The sequence below is a fragment of the Callorhinus ursinus genome, unplaced genomic scaffold (genome assembly GCF_003265705.2).
Source record: "Callorhinus ursinus isolate GAN/ISIS: 27379988/994484 unplaced genomic scaffold, GSC_fseal_2.0 scaffold7, whole genome shotgun sequence".
NCBI lineage: Eukaryota > Metazoa > Chordata > Mammalia > Carnivora > Otariidae > Callorhinus > Callorhinus ursinus.
Window position 1 is genome coordinate 2,981,348 of NW_027397069.1, and position 23,592 is coordinate 3,004,939.

General features: G+C 37.9%; 1 pseudogene; it reads left to right on the top strand.

The window, feature by feature from the left end:
- Window positions 1-23,592, top strand: part of LOC112826608 (glycoprotein-N-acetylgalactosamine 3-beta-galactosyltransferase 1-like) — a 67,735-nt pseudogene that overhangs the window by 36,017 nt on the left and 8,126 nt on the right.

Sequence of the window (23,592 nt, forward strand, 5' to 3'; positions counted from 1 at the left end):
AGCTAAGCAAGCTGCTCGGGTTTGCTCTCAGGAGCTTTTGTTCCCTGCAAGCTCTCGGTACAGCTTTGGAGGACCAGGGTGAAAATGGTGGCCTCCCAATCTCCACCCGGAGGAGCTGAGAACTCGGGGCCCCGCTCCTCAGTGCGCCCCCAGAGAAAAGCAGTCGGTCACTCCCGTCTCCCCTGTCTCGCTGCACTCCGCGCTCACCCGGCCTGTGACCGAGCATTTCTATCTCTGGCACCTGACTCCGTGTGGAGTCTCCAAACCCAGCAGATCCCTGCAGTGTGCTCCCGCGCCGCTCCTCCCGGGGGAGGGAGGGGAGTCTCCCCGGCTCTGCCGCTTGTTGGGTCCCTGCTGCAGGAGCAGTGGCCCGACTGTCACCGATCACAGTCTATGGCAACCCCGAGCTGAGAGCCCGCGCCTCGGCTCCGTCTCTGCAGCCGGCTTCCCCGCTCCGATCCCTGGGAGCTCTGCCGCACTCAGGCACCCCCGGTCTTTCTGTGACCCCGAGGGTCCTGAGACCACACTGTCCCGTGAGGGTTCCACCCCCCGCTTAGCCACTGGAGCGACGTCCCTCAGCGGAGCCAACTTCTAAAAGGTCCGATTTTGTGCTCCGCGGCTCTAGCACTTGCCAGAAGCGGCCGGCGGAGGCCCCCTCCCCGCCGTCTATCCTCCCGAATATCCCCTCGGATTCACTTCTCCGCACGTCCTACCTTCCAGAAAGTGGTCGCTTCTCTGTTCAGAGAGTTGTTGCTCTTCTTTTCTTCGATCTCCTGTTGAGTTCGTAGGTGTTCAGAATGGTTTGATCCCTATCCAGCTGAATTCCTGAGACCAGACAAAATCCAGGTCTCCTACTCCTCCGCCATCTTGCTCCGCCCCCTAACCTATGGCTTTAGATAAACTAAAACATGAGGACTAAAAGAAAATTGAGAACTGATTTGCAAAGAATCTTTAAACAATTACAGAGATACCTATCATACTTCCAAAACATCTTTGACACTTGAACAATCATTCCTGATGTTAGGCTAAACAAGATGTCTTGCAAGAAAATTATTGCCAGGATCCCTAAGAATACCTTCACCTGAGACAGTGTGGTGGAAGGTAAAGGGCACCATTTTTTCCACTGCTTAGACAAATCTGCCTGCTTTCTGGTGTTGAGTGCTTAGCTTCATTAGCATTTGTACAAACTGATTCCCTTAGGCTTAATTTCTCTGACTAAGGTTCAATCCCTCAAAAGTTTAAAATGTTCTGCATGTATCAGTTACAACTTTTCACCATAAAGTGTCTTTCTGAAAAATTAGGTTCAGAGAGATTTAATGAAGAGTGAATTTGTAAGTTCTATGTAAGATTCCTTCCCAGTTACTCAAAAGCCCCAAAGTAGGGTGTACTCAAAACTGGACATTCATACAAATTTTAAGGAATAGTTTTCTAATCTTCATCTCATTCTATTATTGAATATAGAACAGCAACAATAACAAAACATTAAAAAATATTGCATTATGTTTGTCCGGCACTTGGGAAAAAAGAAATAGTTTATGTTTTTATTCAGTTTTCAGGGACATCTTCAAAAATCCCAATTTTTTAAAAAATACAATTGTATTGTGGAATAATTGTAGATATATGAAAAAAGTTGGAAGCTATCACTGAGAGTTCTTGAATATGGTTCACCCAGTTTCCCCTATAGTTAACACTTTGAATAACCACGGTGCACTTGTCAAAACAAAGAAAGTAATATTGGTACAATACTACTAAGTAAACTCCCGACTGTTTAGAGTTCACTGGTTTTTCCACTAATGTTTCTGTTTGTGTGTTTCAGGATCCAGTTGAGGATACCACATGGCAGTTAGCATAATATTTTAAAACTATAGAAAATCTTAAACTTATGCTTTCAACGCTTTCCAAAATGCACACAGCCAAGTGTAGTTCTGATCTGTGCTGCTTGGTTTTTCATTCTTTCTCCAAAACACAAGCATTCCAGACTCAAATACATTGCTGTATCAGCCCGTTGTATCACTGAATTAAAGCTATTTGTAAACTTTAAACGTAACAGATGTTTCTTGCATCTGCATAAACTGCCAGCCTTTGAAAAAATCGTGCAGTGTGCGTTTGGCGTTTTAAGACTGCCTCCCTTCAAATATTTACTCTCAGCTACAAGTGCTTGAAATAAACACTGTCCCCTAAGCTGGATGATACAATGCCCTCCCTCCACTGTTCCAAGTTTGCCCTGGCCCTCTTTACCTGATCCCATATTTTTTATACCTTCCTTATTCCCACATTTTCCCTGTTTACCATATTAACACTTACCTGAGGTGTTTTCCTCTTCTTGAGGGCTTTTTTTTTTTTTTTTTTTAGAGAGGGAGACAGAGCAGGTGGGGAGGGGCAGAGGGAGAGAGAGAATCTTAAGCAGACTTCATGCCCAGTGTGGAGACCGACCCAGGGCTCTACCTCACAACCCTAAGATCATGACCTGATCTGAAATCAAGTCAGACTGAGCCATCCAGGTCCCTTAAGGACCCTTTACTAACTGCTTTTTAAACAAGCTAATACTATGTAAAGAAGTAATAAGATAAAGCATCAGGGTCCTCCTAATGCAGAAGTTCCACTTCATACTCCTAGGATCACATCCGCTGTCACGTCTCAAAGATACAGATGTTGCTTCTTGAAACCAAGATCTTGCTAGATTGTTCCCTGCAAAACCCCCCTTACGCAGTGAGGCAGAACCACTCCCACGTGCCCAGCACAGAAGGCTGCAGTATGCAGATGTCTCTATCAATGACAACAGGAGCAGAAATATTAAAAATAGTTGACAGTTGTATGCTTTGCTGGGTACTTAGGGTGTGACTGTTAGGGTACTCATTTAACAAATGGGAAAACAGAGGCTGAAGGTAGTTAAGGGACACGCTCTCTTCAAGCCCGTTGAGACAACTTTCCACTGTGACGTTACTGTGCTATTACCAGGCAGGAGTGACCCTTGTTGGCTAAACTGTCTATCAGACCCAGAGCTTGGAGTAACCCTTGCAGAAGACAAGCCCAGTTTGGACTGTCCCCCCAGTGGGGATCCTCATCTGGCACTGAATGCTGTGGTCTTCCTAAAAGACAGCAATGGCCCTTGTGCTCTGTCCTCTCTTGTAGCAGATGGAGCTCTCTTTGGGAATCTGAAGCCATTGTCCCTCTTCCTCAATGGTCTGATATGAGCCATTACTTCTGCTTTTTATTCTATCAGCTCAATTTTCTTCTCAATGCATGCGTTTTCTTTTCATCGTTTTTTTTTAAACTGACTCCACATCTGTTTTTTTTTTTTTCTTCCACCTGTTATCAGCCCCACTCGGAATGATTCCATTCTCCTGGGCCAAGCTAGTGGATTTCTACCTTTTGGTGCATCAGCACTGCAAAGAACCACATTTACAACTAGCGTGCACAGCATGTCTTCTCCCCAGTACAAAGACAGATACTTGTAAACTGGAACTATTTTTCCTAGATTAACTTCACATGGTTATCCCAAGAAGAACAGAAATGTGTCTTTTAACAGCATCTCTTTGAAAAGAATTTCTTTACCTAGAGGGGTGATCTGCAAGGTGGTTACATAAGTCTGGTAACATATCTGTGGGAAAAGAGAGTAAGGATCCACCTGAAGGCAGGACTTTCACTAGAGCACAACTCAAACTCGTTGTAAAATCACAGATTTCCTAACTCCCAAATGCTGAATATATTTTCTATAAAAGGAATTTAAAATTTTCAAGGTCAGACCTCTAGTATGAGTTACATGTATTATAAAAATAGAACATTTTTAGTATTTTTAAAGTAACATACATTTAAAATGCAATTTGATAAACAAAAATTAATACAAAATGGAATGCAAATTTTCAGCAGGAGGTTAAATATATGCATCTATATATGTGAATGGTGTCTAAGCACCACATATGCACATACATATAAAAGGCGTATATATACACACACATATATACACATATATTTATATTATTATATATGATGTATGTTCTATATGTATCATGTGTATTTATTTTATAGCCACCTACTTATTAAGGCCATTCATATGTCTTATATGACAGTGCTTTGTAAATATAGACGTAATCAAATTATTTGGTGCCTATTCCAAAAATTATAGAGACTGCTAGTCTATTTTATTTTAAGAACTGGACACAGAGAGACATTCAATACCCTTCTCCAGCCCCAATTTTCTCTCAGTTGGAGACAATCTATTTAAAATAATTCTCTTAAATCAACATGAGAGAGACATTTCCATTGCTCCCAAAAGCTTCCTTCCTCTTTTTATTTGGTACTTTTTTTGTTTGTTTGTTTACTTTGTGTTTTTGGTTGGGGGAGCAGTCTTTGTTTTTTTGTGGCTTTTCTTTTCCTTTTTTTCCACTAGATCTGCTCCGCTGCCTGTCCCTCGGGTGTTCCCTCAAGAACTTTTCTAAAGGCAAAAGCAAATAAGAGGAAAAATGTCAGCTTCCATGGTTGGCAAGACAACAAGGCTCAGAGGGTAGGAAGCAGGTTCGTGACAAGCAGCAGGCTTCGCAAGCAGGCCCTGGGCACAGCAGCCCTGGTCCATGCCTGCAGGTGCACCAAGCTCCGAAAGAGCTCTCCCTTCCCAACACTTTCTGTTTATCAAATCCTGCCCCACATGGGCTGTCCCACCGTATATTTCTCAAAGGTTAGAACCCACCTGTGTCCGAGAAATCAATAGAGAGAAGAAAGCACATGTCTAAGTACGTTACTTTGTGCGGCCAAAGTACTTACGGTATCATGGGTATCGTGGTTTAACTAGTGCTCCCCATGATTTGCTTTAACACTCAGGAAATTTGCCTCAAAAACCTATCAGAACAAGTTTGACTAGGTGAGTATCGTAATACTATCCAATTATGAAAATCATGAAATACCTTCCCAGTTATTTAAAACACTGACAGAAAATCACTGCAAACTAATCCGAAGGTCTGTTGTACATTAAGAAGAAGTGCTATACTTTCTCCTACTTGCACCTTTTCTTTAAATCTTCAAGAGCACCAGTTATTAAAAGTAGCATTGGGGATTTATAGAATTAATGTAATTCTTCATACAACAAGGAGGGGGTCTGGAGAATGCTTTGATTTTTCTAGAATTTCTTGTGGAAGTTTTAAAAACCCTGAGCAAATAAGAGCAACTAGCTTTTAGGACGGGCTGAACTCAGAATATAAAGTTTTATTTTCTACCACCTTTGTTGCCCTAAAATACGTTTTGTCCTTTTGCCCTTCCCTGACCCTTAGGAGCATCCTGGGAAAATCCAGTAGCTTTCTGGTCATTTTAATTCCAATCTGGTCTCAATTAAAATTGTAATCTGGCATCCATCAAAGACCTCTGTCCTATCCCTTCTGAGACCACTCTGGAGCTGGGCAAGTGATGAGGAAAGGGAGCGGCCGCCATCTTTCCTTTCTTTTTCCTTTCTTACCCCCATTCCCACCTGCTTTTCCTTCAAGGCTAGAGTAGTAGGGGAGGGATTTCAAAGGAAGAGGGAAAGATCTACTTTGGACCTTGAGGGCATCCCCACTCACCACGCTGCCCTTTGTTTCTGCAGGTCACTGCGTGCCTTTCTCAGTGCTCTTTCCCTTCTGACATCATTGCTTGCTGGGAGCCCCTTTGCTTCCTACCTTCCCCCAGCCCTGCCCAGGGTTAGACATCTGGGATCACCTTGCCCTAGGAGGTAGCTACTCTGGGTCAGGTTTTGTCAAGATAGCGATAGTAAAGTTACCTCCTGTAGAGGCCACTTGTCCCAAATAAAAATAGAGAATTCCTTGTCCCATGAAGTGTTTGTTTCTTCTGTTGCAACCTTTCTTAATGCCTTAACTTTGTGGCTTATCCAGCCAGCTTTCTGTTTTTGGCTTCTTCAGGCTTAAAACAGACACCTGCCTCCATCAGCATATATACCAAAGCCGCTGGGGCATATCCCGATTTTTCCTAATATGTGACTACTTCTGGTTATAATTTGGGATGTGACTGATAACAAGCATTTAGTCAGGGAGTGAAATACCAGTCTTCTCTAGTGTAAACAATCCCCCAATTTTTGTGTGTTCTTTGACACTGCCACGCTTGCCTGGGGTGGGGAGAACTGTGTACCATTTTCCCCCCATGGGAATGGGCTGGAAAATAACATAACACTTTCATTTTCTGTAAAGTTTTTGTTACTTTTTTAGCAAAAATGCCTTGCACTAAGGATATCTATAGCTACTTTTCTATGCACTGTAAGAACACTGAACCAATTTCGTCACATCTTTACAAATCCTGTCTTTAGAAGTGAAGATAAGTTCATTGACTGTTGTTAACTTCCAGGCTTTAGTGATTTTGAGACAACAGACAAAGTCCCAAGGTATATCCTGATAGAGATTATTTCACCAATTACTCATTTTCACTCTTTATACATATATATTGAAATTTGAGTAGGTTAGCCAGGCAAATCAATCTTGCATCATGGCACAAGAAAAAGACAGACATAATTTTTCAGCAACTTCTGGAAAATGCCTGATTATTTCTTACATGTTGACTCAATGGTAGACACAGGTAGACTCTAAGACTATTATGTTCCCCATCAGGCCGGTCTTTTATGTTCCCCTCTCACCCAACCTGGGTCACAAAACTCTTCTGCACTCCTGTATTTGATAATTCTAGAGTACCTCCTTGATGTACATCTTTTTTTTTATGAAAACTGAGGCTTCTGAACTACTGCACAAATTCCTATTATTTCAAGGCTAACCCCTTGCAGAGGAAACCCAGGGGTTGGCACATCCCAGACCCTCATCTGAGAATCGAAAATATCCCCAAACTCATTGAGCAAAGGGGTTATAAGTGTGTTAATTTATTCTGAAAATCCATATCATTATTAATAATGGCAGTGATCTCCCATTCCTTAAAGAATCATACTTAATAGTAACAGAATGTAGTTAATACCTGGGGCGACTGTATAATGTAGGAATCAGGAGATAAACTCATGAGTCAGACCACACCTGAAATCATATCTTGGCTCCACCTCTGCAAGCTTCATGACCTTAACATGCTACACAACTTCTCAATGCAGTAATTTCCTCAGCTGAAGTGTCAGTATAATAATAATAATAACTACAGCATAGGTTTGTAGTGAAGATTATGCTAATATATTGAAAACATTGGGTATGTACATCAATGACTGGCACATAGCAGTAGAGTCATTGTTTTTTTTATTATTACCACTCTTATATATCACATTTAAATTTTTACGTGATCCTCTTAAGAAGGTAGTGAAATATGTCAGATATTTTTATTTTTCCTTCTATAAAAATGGAAAGTTAAATTTTTTAAGACTTTTTTTTAGAGCAGTTTAAAGTCGACAAAATTGAGGGGCAAGTTACAGAGATTTCCCATATCTGGCAAATGGGAAATCTGTGTCTGCTCCACAATTGCATAACCTCCCCCATTCTCAACATCCCTCACCAGAATGGTACCTTGAAAACCATTGATGAGCCAATATTGACACCTAATAATTACTCAAAGTCCATAGTTTACATTAGGGTTCACTCCTGGTGTTGTACATTCTACAGGTTTTGGCAATGTGTAATGACATGTATCCATCATTATGGTATCATATAGAGTATTTTCATTGCCTTAAAAATCCTCTGTACTCTACCTATTAATTCCCTCAACCCAACCCCTGGCAACCACTGATCTTTTTACTGTCTCCATAATTTTGCCTTTTCCAGAATGTCATATAGTTAGAATCATACCGTATGTAGCCTTTTCATATTGGCTTCTTTCCTTTAGAAGTAGTCACTTAAAGTTCCCTACATGCCTTTTCATGGCATGACAGCTCATTTCTTTTTAATGCTGATTAATATTCCTTTGTCTGGTTGGACCACGGTTTGTTCATTCGTCTACCGATGGACATCTTGATTGCTTCCAAGTTTTGGCAATTATATGTAAAACTACTACCAATGTTCATTCCAGGTTTTTCTGTAGATACAAGTTTTCAACTCCTTTAGATAAGTACCAAGGAGTATGATTGCTGGATTGCATAATAAGGATATATTAAGAAACCACTGAACTATTTTCCCAAGTGGCTGCACCATTTTGTAGTCCCACCAGCAAAAAAGGTGAGTTCCAGAGCCCAACATGGTGATGCACATTAAGGCAGTTCTGTGGCAGATCTCAGAAATGCTTTCTCCCAGAGACAGGAATTAAATGTCTAAGAGACGGGAGTATAATACAAACCTCACAATATTTACGCTTAGGTTAGGTGTATATTTACAATTAGGTGAATGTAATTTATATTTCTTATAAATTCTCATTTTTATAAAAATTAATTAACAACATAGGAAAAATTGACATCCAAATGAAATGCCAAATAACAATTTTAAGAATAGAAATTGGGTAAAATGTTCTGAAGGAATTAAAAAATGATAAATTTTGTTTCAAGGACATGGGATTATATGTATTTTTATATACACATTTCTATTTTATGTGTGTATGTTTTATATGTGTTTCTCTCTACCTTATTTCGAACAAAGGTTGAAGTTAGCATAATAGCTGGATCTACGTTTTTCTGATGAACAATTACAAAGGATTCTGTCAATGTCATATCAAAATCAAGGATTATTTTTAAATTCTGGGATATACCCCATCCTGAAGATTATTATTAACTAATCACAATTGGCAGAGGTAGAAAACAGAGTATGAATTCATAGAAACTGTGCAAACAATCTAAAGTTGTCATATGGGCTATAAGAATCCTGGTGTGAAGGACCTAAACCTTGGTTCTGTATGAATATACAGTAAGAAATCAAGTGACCTCATTGATCTGGAAGGACTCCTCATTGATAGTATTTTGTCATCACTTCAAAAGAAACTTTAGCTTTGTGTAGCTGCCTCTGGAAGTTTCCCGTGACCTATACAAATGCCCTGTGGGAGCCCTCCTGAGGCAATACCAAAGCCTTAATTATGATATTAAAGTTTACATCATTTTATTTTTCACTATGGAAAAATATTGTTAATAATTGGGATCTTGAAACTATAGCTAAAAATTCATTATGAGGGATTTTTTTTTCCTTCCTCACTAACGGGTAATGTGTCCACAGCAAGGTTTGGCTTTGGGCCATGGTTACACCAACAGTGAGTAGAGAGTGCTCTTTGGGAGCCAATGTGTAACATTTGGTGCATTTGAACAGAAGGCCTGGCTATAGCTCTCTGCTCAACTAAATTTCCAGACACTCTCAGAGGTACATTGTTGGAAAGGCCATGGGCTAGGGCAGCAACTTGTAAAAAACCTCTCAGGCTAAATTAATTATACTTCTGGAAATGGTGGAAGAAAAGAAAACAAATCAAGAAAGTGTAGGATCTGGGGAAGTAATTTACTTTTGAATTATTGCTGGGGAATTCTTAGGTGATACTAGGGTACCAAAGAAGGAAATATTATCACTGATAACTAACTCCTAGTGAGGACCTACTGAAGTGTAGCTATAACCTGATACCAAACTTAGGTCTGCAAAGAATACAGAAGATCTATATGGCAAGATCCCAGGGACATAAATCCAGGGAATTTATAACCACTGAATAAATTAATTACCCTAGATAATTAGACTTTGGGCACATAAAGTATGAACTGTGTCTTCTTCATATTGTTCTAGTAGGCTTTCTGTAACTGGGGCAGTAATCCAGGCTAAAGTCATACATTTTGTAGTCACTGCTATTTCTGAATTTTAGGAGGAAACCATAGGTGAGAAAGAGGTCAGTCTCAAGAACCGTGCAAGGTCTAGGGTTTTATCCTAGCTGCAAGTCAGTAAGTTTACCCGTTTCATAGGTACTGGCAGAAGACACAGGGCATCTTGATAAGAGACAAGCAGAAGCAGCCCGTTTCACATTCATTTCTGTCAGCTTGCTATGCCATTTAGATCCCACAGGATGACACAAGCGGTCCATGATGGACACTTGCGCATGCAGTAGGTTGCACTGCAGAAGAGGAAGACTTAGCTTGAGAAATCTATTGTTTCTATAGGAAGAGAAGTCAGTTCTTTGTTTTGAGGGAGATTTCACCTCAGCCCTCAGAGTCGTTCATTGAAAACATTGAAAACACAACCCAAAGAATTGCCCAAGAGTGGTCAAAGCTTTACACTCTTGATAAGCCTATTAAAAATGTAGGGTGATCCATGGCAGATGGATGGTCTACCCAACAGGGAAAAGTTAGAGGAGAAACGGTATGTGACTAGGAGTAAACCTTAGGAAACACCAACATTTAAAATATTTGGAACAGATGAGAAAGGAGTAATAGGGGACCAGGAGAAAATCAGAATAGTATAAAGAGAGATAAGGATGAAAACAATATTCAGGAGGGAGCAGTGACATATTGGTCAGATATGACAGCAATCTGCCTGACAAATACACAACACCGAACTGTTTGGAAATTGTTTGGAGAAGTATTTCCCATTTTTTTTTTAAATTTTGTCTCAATATCCTTTTATATTGTTAAAAACTTTTGAGGAACTGAGAGCTTTGTTTATGTGGTTTTTATCCACTGATAGTTAAAAGTTGAGTGTGAGAAAAATTTTAAGTATCTATTAATGAAATCTTTTAAAATAACAGTTGGTTTTATGAAAAACTTACTATATTTTCTAAAACTAAAAATTAATGAAGACATTACTTTTCACTTTTGCAAATCTATTAAATGTCTCTCTTAAGATGTCTTGACTTTTATACCTGCCTCTATATTCTTTGTGTTGCCATAAACTATTTAGATTAAAGTATATGAACATAATCCAGCCTCACAGAGATATGTGGTTGGAAACAGTGGGGATGACATAAATAGCCTTTTTCAGATAAGTGGGGATATTCTTCTTTAACACTATACCAAAATTTGCAAAGTGGTCGTTTTTAGAGGATGAAGTGTGGAAACAGAAAAAAATCATTTTTTTTGCACTGTTACATTCAAATTCATTGGTCTATTTTCCACTTTGAATGAATCTTTTAACCACAAATGATTATGTAACATCATGCACAGATCATTTGGAAAGAATTGTTTTATTGAGTAATGCTGATCTTTCAAATGTTGACATTTCATTATAGAGGATTAAAATCACATTAATTAATTTCACCAGAAATCATCAGAAAATTATTTAAGAATTAGATATACCAGTCTCACAGTGGTGGATACAAGTTTTCCAAATTGCTAATTTTCTTTTGAAATCTTGAATTTCATCATTGGCAGCAAGTATTATCAGATTTTTTTTTTTAAGCAGCAAGTTTGATTTCTTTTTTCACTATCAAGAAAATGTCCACCAAATACTCAGTTCTGAATAACATAGTTGTTCTGTCAGTCTTTCTTTCAAGTAAAAATGGTGTTTTATGGGGTGGGGGGAAGCAGTTAGTTTAGCTTGCAACTCAGACAAGTAAGTATAGGAGCCCTGATATAGTCATTGACAAATCTGTTATGCAGCAATAGTGCTTCGTGAGAGTTTCCATTTCATCACATGGTATTACTAGGGAGTTAGAATTTAATTAAAGGAATGACTTTTATGTTTCATCTCGGACATTCTTAAATACTTGGTTTCTTTTTGTTTTGTTTTGTCTTCCTTACAAGTTCCTGGCTGTGAATATAATGACTACTAGTATTTTGGTGCTATTCCCATGATTCATGCTAGGAAACCAGCAGTTTTACCCAAATTGCTTTTGTGGGCATCAGTGCAAACACCATTAGAAAGACAACTAACATCTTAGTATTATTATGAAAATAGTTTGACTATTACAATGAATGTATCTAGGGAATCCCAGGGGTCTGAAAACTTTATTTTGAGAACTACTATTTTAGAAAAGTGAAAGCCCCTTCCTTCAATTACTAATTTAGTTTTGTTGCTGTTGTTGTTTGTTTTTATATTTATTTTAATTTCTCTGTTCTCATTCTCTCTTCATATGTGCGTGTGAACATGTTGGAGCTACTCAGGGTCTAATTAAAATTAAAGAAATACCTAATTTTATTGCAGAATATTTTTAGCTATTCTTTGTCTTCCTCAATAGTATTTTTTTTACTTTATATTAATAGAGTAGATTTTTTAAAATTTTTATTAAGATTATAGAGCAGTTTTAGGTTTTAGTTTTAGTTTTAGTTTAGCAAAACCCAGACGAAGTTACAGAAATTTCCCCCACACATACACAGCGCCTCATTCTCAACATCCCCCACCAGAGTGATACATTTGTTACAATCAACCTACATTAATACACTAGTCACCCAAAGTCCATAGTTTATATGACAGGCTTATTTTTAGGCTCACAGAAGCTCTGACTCCCTTTTTCATCTGTCTCTCTAGTCTTGGGGGTGGTGGTTTGTCCTGAATTCTTCCTTATTTTATAGATTCAAGAAGAGTTGGTTTTCCAGTCTGTTCAGCTTTTTAATTGTTGTTAGGATGGAGTAGTTACTTCCAATATCCTTTTTTTTTTTTTAAGATTTTATTTATTTATTTGAGAAAAAGAATGAGAGAGAGAGAGAGAGCACATGAGAGGGGGGAGGGTCAGAGGGAGAATCAGACTCCGCGCCGAGCAGGGAGCCTGATGCGGGACCCAATCCCGGGACTCCAGGATCATGACCTGAGCCAAAGGCAGTCGCTTAACCAACTGAGCCACCCAGGCGCCCTATTTCCAATCTCCTTACATGCAGAAGCAGAAACCACAAGTCTTAATGGAACAAGTTTGAGTATATTATCTCCTCTGTTTTGGAGACTAATCTTCTGAAAACTCCTCAGTTTCTGGTTAGACTAAGAGTGTTTCTGAGTCTGTATTGGTAACTATCTTCTCCATGTTTGCTATTTAAGCAAAATAATCATAGATACTTCACCTGAGCACATAATTTAATCTTACATATGCCAGTATTTTAGAGGAAGGCAGAAGGATCAATCAGCAAGACCACAGTAAATCTCATAATTTTTGACCATGAGGACTTGACAACTAATTGACACTTATTTTTTGTATAAATCCATCTGATTGGCAAACCATGCATTATATGTATTAGTTGAATTTAAACATGGGACATATGTTAACACAACAAATAAAAGTTGCATCAAATTAGAATATAAAAAGATGAGGTAGTGGGGCACCTGGGTGGCTCAGTCAGTTGAGCATCCAAGTCTTGCTTTCAGCTCGAGGTCATGATCTCATAGAGAGATCGAGCCCAGTGTTGAGCCCCATACCCAGTGTAGAGTCTGCTTGAAATCCTCTGACTCTGCCCTCCCCCAACCTCATGTGCTTTCTCACTCTCTCTCTCAAATAATTAAATAAATAAGTTGTTTTTTTTTTTTAAAGATGAGGTAGGGCAAAAAGCCCTATTTCTGGGTTTCCCTGGAATCTGGCATAAACTGAATATTTACAGAAAGCAGAGATCATTTCATCACATCTTAAACAATTAAAAATATAAAGGATATTAGAAATTTTTCATATTTATTGGATTAGATTAATATATGTTAGAATGACTTAGTCATAATAAATATTACTTATATTTATATTAAGAAGCTTCTTCATTACCAAATACAATTGAAAGTATAATAGTTAATGGTCTTTCTGCAAATGTAGCAGGATACTTTTTTGAAACATTACTCAATTGACTGTTTTTCTCTTTCCTAGTTCTCTTTTACCCTGTTGTCCCTCCACCATTAAAATAATCCTGAGTTATTGCCCACCAACAACAGAATATAAACAAATAGCCGAATAATTGATTTTGACTTCTAAAACAGCTTTTAAAATCCAAAGCTGAGGCATACCTTGAATGTACTTTTGATTTATATAAATGTGGAATCTGAGGAAACAAAAATTATTTGGATATTTCAAAAAATCATTTAAACATGTACAACAGGGGCACCTGGGTGGCTCAGTTGGTTAAGCAACTGCCTTCGGCTCAGGTCATGATCCTGGAGTCCCGGGATCGAGTCCCGCATCAGGCTCCCTGCTTGGCGCAGAGTCTGCTTCTCCCTCTGACCCTCCCCCCTCTCATGTGCTCTCTCTCTCTCTCTCATTCTCGCTCTCTCAAATAAATAAAAAATCTTAAAAAAATAAATAAATAAACATGTACAACAGACAGAAATGTAAATAATGTATATTAGAGTAGGAAAGACAATATGCAGATACAATAGTCCTTTTCCCAAGCAGATAGATAAAGATCTCAATAGATTAGCAGGGAGAAGAAAGCTAGAGAAGTGACTAGTCTTTAGAGCCTGACAGTACCCAAGAAGAAGCCCAACACTGCTATCCCTTGGCTTAGTCCAGTGGGAATGGCTGGACCCATATATGTTTAAGGGAAATCTGAGAGTAGAGGCAAGTCTTCCATATGCTTTCACCTGATGTGGAAACCTCCACATTATGGAGGAGGAGCTCCACATTATGGTGCCAAACCAGGAAAATAGATAAGGCTATGGACATAAAGGTAGCTTCAGAAAATTCTGATAATCTTGACCTGCGTAGAGAAGGAATCAAGTCCCTAAAGGGGGGCGGTGGCAGATGCTATTTTCCAATTATGACTGCAACAAGTACTCTCATTCCACATGCTGTTTTTACTATGTGATTCTGACAGGCCTACCATCAAGAAGTAGGGTCTGTGCTTCTTCTTGAAGCTGGTGGGCTTACAAACAGTAGAAGTGACATGATGGGATTCCAATGCTAAGTAATAAGAGGCAAACAACTTCTGCCTGTTTCTCTTCAATGTTTTTATTCTTGGAACCCAGCCATCCATGCTGCGAGGAAGACCAAGCAGCCAAGATAAGCTACATGTAGGTGTCAGGCCAACAGGCCCAGCTGAGGTTGCAACCAACAGCCAGCATCGACTTTCAGACATGTGAGTAAAAGAAAAGTCTTTAGATGATTCAAGTCTCCAGACTTCATGTATTCCAGATGAAGCCCCAAAATAGCTCAGAATAGAAACAAGCTGTCCCTGCTGGGCCTTTTCTGAATTCCTTGTTCTCAGAATCCAAAAATATAATAAAATAGTTGTTTTATGCCACTAAATTTGGGGTACTTTGTCATGAATAATCAATAACTGGAACAATGGGGTGGGGAAGAAGAGTAGAGCTGAGAGGGATAATGGAGGGGAAGAACCTGGTCTTGGGAGAAGTAAGCAAAATATCTAAGTGCCTGGACTTATGCTTAGAAGCCACAACAGGGTCCTTAGCATCAGGACCAGATTTCATGGTAGGTGCCCCAACAGCTGGCTAATTGAGTTACATCTTAATAAGTATTGTCATGGACCGAAGATGATACTGAGACAGACACCTTTTCCTAATGCCATGACAATACCATTATTTGTAGTTACTTAGAGAAGCTAAGGAAGAATGGAAGAAAATATGAAATGGAAAGAATCATAAATTGACCAAGTTTCATCTTGAAATATCTACATTTAAATCATGTAGTTGAGTTGGGATGATTTAGGTCTTCTTTGCCATTCTTGGATTATTTTAAATTTAGTCAAAGAAAATAAAGTCCCATTTTACCTTTTTTTAAATTTTAACTTTATAAAATGTCCCAAGTGCCAGCTAAATAGTTTCTGGAGATGCTTACAGAAATAGGCATTGCTCTGAACAGATGATATATATTATCACATGCCCCTTCACAAAGTTTCAAATTTTAATCGGGAAATAGTGTCTAGATTGGCAAATTCAGACCAAAGCTTCATGTCTTCAATGGAGCAAATATGAATAGAAACTAACAGCTCCTTCTGCTCCTACTACTTTATTTTATTACTTATTAATGTTAATTATAGTAAAATACAAATAAGGTACACTTTATCATCTTAATTTATTTTAAGTGTACAACTCATTAGTTTCTGCTTCCACTTTTAATTACTCATTCTGTACTTTAGACCTCTCTAGAGATCTCATATAAACTCTCAGAGAGGGGTCTTAAGAAAAGAATATTAGTTTTACTCATAAATAACAAGCTAAGTTTCTGCTAGTGATAATTAACCCATAATTATCTAAGCAAACTCCTCTACTGAGTATTCTTGGGGACTTGTAGTAAAGTTTATGACATAAATAGCCTTGATTGGGTTGCATCTGTGGCCCTAATCCAAAATAGAGTTAATGGGCCTGAATGGGGGTTAAATCCAAGAAGCTCAATATATCTGACAAAATCGGATAATAAAATACCACTAGGGACACTCTCTGGACTAAAATTTATAATTGTCAGTATGATGTAATCAAAAATACTGATTTTTTTTATTATGTTATGTTAATCACCATACATTACATCATTAGTTTTTGATGTAGTGTTCCATGATTCATTGTTTGCATATAACACCCAGTGCTCCATGCAGAACGTGCCCTCTTTAATACTGATTTTATAACAAATCTCATTTGCGGCCAAATTCTACTTATTTGACATTTAAGAAAAAAATGAAATATCAGTTAATTATTTTACTTGAAACCTGCAATTTTAAGTAAAGCTCTGGGGATTCCTTCCCCACTCCTGTGTGATTCCAGAGGATGTTGCATCCATGTGCTCTCGTTCCTGTCTTTAACACTGAGCTCCCTAACTTTGACTCTTTCTGACTCCAAAGTTCATCTCCCTTTTGTCCTGAGATTTGGGGCTTTAGTTCTATGGCACCAGTGTTTCTTGAACCAGAATGGTGCTACCAGTAAAAGAAAACTGTGAGATTTAGGGGGTTGTAGTGCACAAAACCATTAGCTGTGTGGAATTCTAGAGAACCTAGACATTTGGAGAAATTATGCACATTGTGAGCATATGCATAATATTTGTTGCCTTGTAGACAATAACATGGAAATTGAGTTCTGTGGCTTCTAAATAAATAAAGACATCAGACATATAAATAGTTAGTACACACCTCCCTTATATTATGATGAATGAATTACTAACGGTTGCTTGAGTTCAGTTCTCAGAGAGAAAAGAAAGAGGAAGAGATAACAAGTCATATTTCAGTTTTCTACCCAACTGTGAAAAGAGAAGCTGGGCAATTTAAGGGCATTGATCACACTTTAGGTTCATTCTTACTAAGTCCAGAGAAGAAGAAATATGTATGGATAATTCTTAATATTTCATTTCAATAATTTTTAGCCATGGATCCCTTTGATAATCCAGTGAAGCTCAAGGATCTCTAACTGCCCCCCCCCAGGTTTTTATTTAAATTCTAGCTAGTTAATATATAGTGCAATATTAGTTTCAGGTGTAGAGTTTAGTAATTCATCACTTACATACAACACCCAGTGCTCATCACAAGTGGGTTCCCTAATACTCATCACCCATTTAGTGCAGTCCCCTGTCCATCTCTCCTTCGTAACCATCAGTCTATTCTCTATACTTAAGAGTCTGTTTCTTTGTTTGCCTCTCTTTTTCCCTAATGTTCATTTGTTTTGTTTCTTAAATTCCACATATGAGTGAAATCATACAGTATTTGTCTTTCTCTGACTGACCTATTTCACTCAGCATAATACTCTCTAGCTCCATCCACATCATTGCAAGAGGCAAGATTTCATTCGTCTTGATGACTGTGTAATATTCCATTATATATATATATATATATATATATATATATATATATATATATATCTTACTAAGCAAAGGAGACAAAAACAAAAATAAGTTATTGGGACTTCAAAATAAAAATCTTCTGTACAGTGAAAGAAACAATCAAGAAAACTAAAAGGCAATCTATGGAATGGGACAAGATATTTGCAAATGAAATATCAGTTAAAGGGTTAGAATCCTTGATGAAGTCCCAATACTTCATATTTGCCTTTATTTCCCTTGCCTTTGGAGACATGTCTAGCAAGAAAATCATTTCAGCCGCGGTCAAAGAGCTTGCTGCCTGTGTTCTCCTCTAAGATTTTGATGGATTCCTGTCTCACATTTAGAGCTTTCATCCATTTTGAGTCTATTTTTGTGTGTGGTGTAAGGAATGGTCCAGTTTCATTCTTCTGCATGTGGCTGTCCAATTTTCCCAACACCATTTTTGAAGAGATTATCTTTTTTTCCATTGGATATTCTTTCCTGGTTTGTTGAAGATGAGTTGACCATAGATTTGAGGGTCCATTTGTGGGCTCTCGATTCTGTTCCATTGATCCATGTGTCTGTTTTTGTGCCAGTACCATACTATCTTGATGATTATAGCTTTGCAATAGAGCTTGAAGTCTGGAATTGTTGATGCCACCAGCTTTGGTTTTCTTTTTCAACATTCTTTTGGCTATTTGGGGTCTTTTCTGGTTCCATGCAAATTTTAAGATTTGTTCCACCTCTATGAAAAAAGTTGATATTGGTGTTTTGATAGGGATTGCATTGAATGTATAGATTGGTCTAGGTAGCATAGACACTTTAACAATATTTATTCTTCCAGTCAACAAAACCAAAAGACAACCGACAGAATGGGAGAAGATAATTGCAAATGTCTTATCAAATAAAGGGCTAGTATCCAAAATCTATAATAATGAACTTATCAAACTCACCACCCAAAGAACAAATAATCCAATCAAGAAATGGGCAGAAGACATGAGCAGACATTTCTGCAAAGAAGACATCCAAATGGCCAACAGACACATGAAAAAGTGTTCAACATCACTCAGCATCAAGGAACTACAAATCAAAACCTCAATGAGATATCACACCAGTCAGAATGGCTAAAATTAACAAGTCAGGAAACGACAGATATTGGCGGGGATGTGGAGAAAGGGGAACCCTCCTACACTGTTGGTGGGAATGCAAGCTGGTGCAGCCACTCTAGAAAACAGTATGGAGTTTCCTCAAAAAGTTGAAAATAGAGCTACCCTATGATCCAACAATTGCACTACTGGGTATTTACCCCAAAGATACAAATGTAGTGATTTGAAGGGGCACCTGCACCCCAATGTTTATAACAGCAATGTCCACAGTAGCCAAACTGTGGAAAGAGCCCAGATGTCCACTGGTAGATGAATGGATAAAATATATATATATATATATATATATATATATATACACACACATACATAGACCACATCTATATATAGGAACACTACTCAGCCATCAAAAAATGAAATCTTGCCATTTGCAATGACGCAAATGGAACTAAAGGGTATTATGCTAAGTGAAATATTTCAATCAGGGAAAGACAATTATCATATGTTCTCATCCACATGTGGGAATTTAAGAAACAAAACAGGATCATAGGGAAGAGAGGAAAAAATAAAACAAGACAAAATCAGAGAGGGAGACAAACCATAAGAGACTCTTATTCATAGGAAACAAACTGAGGTTTGCTGGAGGGGAGGGGGTGGGGGGATGGGGTAACTGGGGGATGGGCATGAAGGAGGGCACGTGATGTAATGAGCACTGGGTGTTATGTAAGACTGATGAATCACTGACCTCCACCTCTGAAACTAATAATATATTATATGTTAATTAATTGAATTTAAATTTAAAAAGTATAATAAAAAAGAAATCATATTTGTTTTCTCCTGCTTAAAAAAAGTGTTAGAATCCAAAATATATAAAGAACTTAATAAAACTGAACACCCAAAAAACAAATAATCCAGTTAAAAAATGGGCAGCAGACATGAATAGACATTTTTCCAAAGAAGACATACAGATGGCGAACAGACACGTGAAAAGATGCTCACATCACTCATCATCAGGGGAATACAAATCAAAGCCACAATGAGATGTCACCTCATACCAGTCAGAATGGCTAAAAATAATAACACAGGAAACAGGTGTTGGCAGGGATGTGGAGAAAGAGGAACCTCTCACACTGTTGGTGGGAATGCAAACTGGTAGAGCCACTCTGAAAAACAGTATGGAATTTCCCCCAAACGTTAAAAATAGAACCACCCTATGATCCAGCAATTGCACTACTGTGTATTTACCCAAAGGATACAAAAATACTGATTCAAAAGGATACATGAACCCCAATGTTTATAGCAGCATTATCAACAATAGCCAAATTATGAAAAGAGCCCAAGGATCTCTAACATTTTTAAGTGCATAACATAGTAAGCATAGGATTACAAAGAAAAGCAACTTACTGAATAAAGCTAACATATTAACAATTAATAGCTTCCATAATTTCAAAGTAGTGGTGAGTATACACAGTATTTTTTGATATCATCAATAACTTGAATATAACATGAAAATTTCTGATTTCTATTGTTGACAAAGTCACCTAGAATTGCTTGGACTACTGTGTTTTATTGCCTATATTTAACATCAAATGAAATGCTAAATTTCAGTTAAAGGACAGTAAAAATAAAGCTGCGCTTTTTCTCATCCAAGTTTATAAATCTCCAAAAGTCTATCCACAAATCTCTTAGTGTTTAGTGGAGCCCAGATTAAGAACCCCTGAAATAATAATAGGCTAGAGGTTTACTCTATTTTAGAATGAATTCCTTCATGCTCCTCACTAATGTCAAGAAGAGCTGTTTATCAGAAAATTTTAGCTACAGTCCAAAAACAAAACAAAACAACAACAAAAGGAAAAAAAGATCCCACCTGTATCCACCAGCAGTAACTATAGGCTCTAGACTCAGGAGATGGAAAGCTACATGCATTATTAGTCTTCAGAAAGGATTTTGGAAAATTTGCCACTTTCAGCTTAGAATACTTCCATATTTGATTAGAGTTAAAAACAACTGAAGAAAAGTCATAGACATATTAGGTGAGCCAGGTACCATCTGTGCTTAATCATATGTTCTTTTTCTATTGGTCCTTCAAGTGAAATTTCTCCTTGGGTTAATATTCTGTGTAAATTTAGCGATGTCAATTACGTAGGAAAGGTCAAGTTACTTAAAGACTCAGCTCCTCAGGTTTCTCTTAGGTAAAATAAATGGGTTAAGCTAAATGATCCTAGGGTGGACTATAGTGGAAAGATAATTAATTTTGAAGTTAAGCATTAGTTAAAATACCCACTGGAATTCTATTAAATAAAATATGATTTAAGAAAGTTATGACCTAGTTCATTACAGAGTTGTTAAGAGAATCAAGTAAGATAACACAATTTTTCTAAAAGGCACACAGTAAGTCTTAAATATGGGACTTTGTACTCAGACTCTGATAAGCTTGAACTAGAAATGCCTGCTCCATGCATATGGAATCCCAACTGTTACTTTTAAATAAATGCTCATTATTGAAAATACTATGAACACTGGGCTACAACGTGCTTATGGGTTTTGTTTTTGTTTTTGTTTTTGTTTTTGTTTTTTTAGAGAAGAAAAACTTCTCTAACAGCATTTCTTGAATTTGCTTACATCAGAAATGCTGGAGTATGGAAGAGAAAGGTTGTGGAAGAGAGATGAATAGCAGATTCAGGAAGGCAGTGGATCATGAAAGACATCGTATGCCATGTTAAGACACACGGCTGACAAATACTTTAAAATGTGAGGCAAAGAACTAAAACTGAAGCACTAAGACCAACACGGTCAGATTGTTAGTTTGAGTGAGTGCTTTCCCATATTTTTGTAAGCCAGGAGCACATAGAAATGATAAGGTGTGTTCAGTGTGCTGGTGTAAACAGACCAGGCTCCTTGTGGTGGGTGCCAACTCACAAGCCAGGGTGGGCTACTCCCATAGCCCCTGAGCGCCACCCAGTGGTAACCTTCACCTCAGCACACCGGCAGGCCACTGGTGGCCCCTTCCAGAGCACAGCCGTTGGACCTTTGGTTTCACATATACAGAATAGTTTGATGATGACTTGTGAAACAGATAGGATGGAGCACATCATACTCGGTTTTTTTTAAATAGGTTTTCATCACGTAAAGCTATTATTTGAAAACATTCACAATGGGATCCTAAGTGAGAGAACTTCTCGAAATTCCCGTTTACTTCACAGTCATAAGGCAAAAGAGACATTCTAGGCTAACTGCTAAAATTTAGTGCACTTAGCGATGAAAGGACACGTTTATGGGCTTTAAGGTCTAGGCTAATTTACACTTGCTATTATCTTTCTATCTATATGTGGTAGACAGAATGATGCCACCCAAATGTCCACATACTAATCCCCAGAACCTGTGAATATGTTATCATACATGGCAAAGGGGAATTTGCAGATGTCATTAAATTAGAGATGGATCCTGAGGCTCCTGAGTGGAGGAGATGGTCCTGGATTATCCAAGAGGGTCCAATGCAATCATAAGGGTCCTGTCATACGTCCTTCTGTGACAGAGCAAGTAGAGGTGAGACAGACAGAGAGACAGAGATTTAAGATGCTATGGTACGGTCTTTGAAGATGGAGGAGGGGCCAAGAGACCAGGTGTACAGGTAGCCTATAGACACTGGAAAGGCAAGAAAATGAATTCTCCCCTAGAGCCTCCAGAAGGAACACAGGTCTGCTAACACCTTGATTTTAGGATTTCCACCTACAGATTATAAGAGACTAAATATATGTTGTTTAATCCACTAAATTTGTCATATTTTTTTACAGTCACAATAGTAAATTAATACACCATGTGTCTGTGAAATACAATTTTTATGCTTTTTCCTCTCGGCTTAAGACATAATGCACAGTATTGAACCAAACAGAAATACACATTGAATTGTCACTTGTGGAAGTACAGTTCCAACACAGAGCTCCAATCTCTCACTTCTAAGAAGAGTCAAGAGAAGATAGTTGAGGATTTGTACTTTTTTCAGAATTTAATTAATCATTTCCATTAAAATGTTATGAATTATCAGGAGTATCTTAAAAATCATTAATTAAATAGTTCATGTTTAAAATTGTTTTATGCAATGTTGATACTTTGCCTTTATTTTTGACACTTTCCTTTTAATAAAATGTACCATTTATCACATTTGCAGTGGAATATCAATGATTTCTTAATAGTTGATGTCTGATCTTTTCTGGTTAACATTATACCTAGATTTTAAAATGTCACAAGGATAACAGACATTTAAAGAGAGATAGTTTGGCAATGTGTATGATAGTGTGTGGGGGGGTGGGAATGGTGTACTGTGTACATAAAAAGATATCACACGGTCCACATCAACTCCCTTAGCTTTATCATTCTCTAATTCTGCGATCTTGAAAACCAGCTACCTCCTCTGTACCTCAGTTCCTCAAACTACTACCTCATAAGATTAGTGTAGATAATCAGTAGAGAAAACGTATGTAAAATTACAGTAATGCTACTTGGCATATAGTAATCACTCTGAAACATTAGCTATTAGTGGTATTATTATCATCATCACTAGTATGCCCACTAATTAAATACATGCAAGAAACCTCAAAGGTCTTCTACGATCCAGTGATGGTAGAAACACCACTGTGACCATTAGTGGTCAGTTACCCTACTGTATCTTACTGATGGCCTCCATGACTTCTCCAACTGTCTATTTATAATCCCATTGAGTATACCATTGCCACTCACTGCCCATTATTGCAAATTACTCTTCTTCTGATTCAATGGTAGGATTCAACAATGTAGGATCATTAAAAATAGATTTTCAGAATAGTGAGTTATTTAGATACTTCTAACATTTACATTCCCACTGGATAAATTAGGATCATGTTTAATCTTCTTAGTTGGATAGCCAGAATTAGAAACCAACAAATGGAGAAAACCCTTTATATCTGGTTGCATGCATTGATCTATATATTCAATTTAATAAGAAATTCACTTATCTGAACTAAGC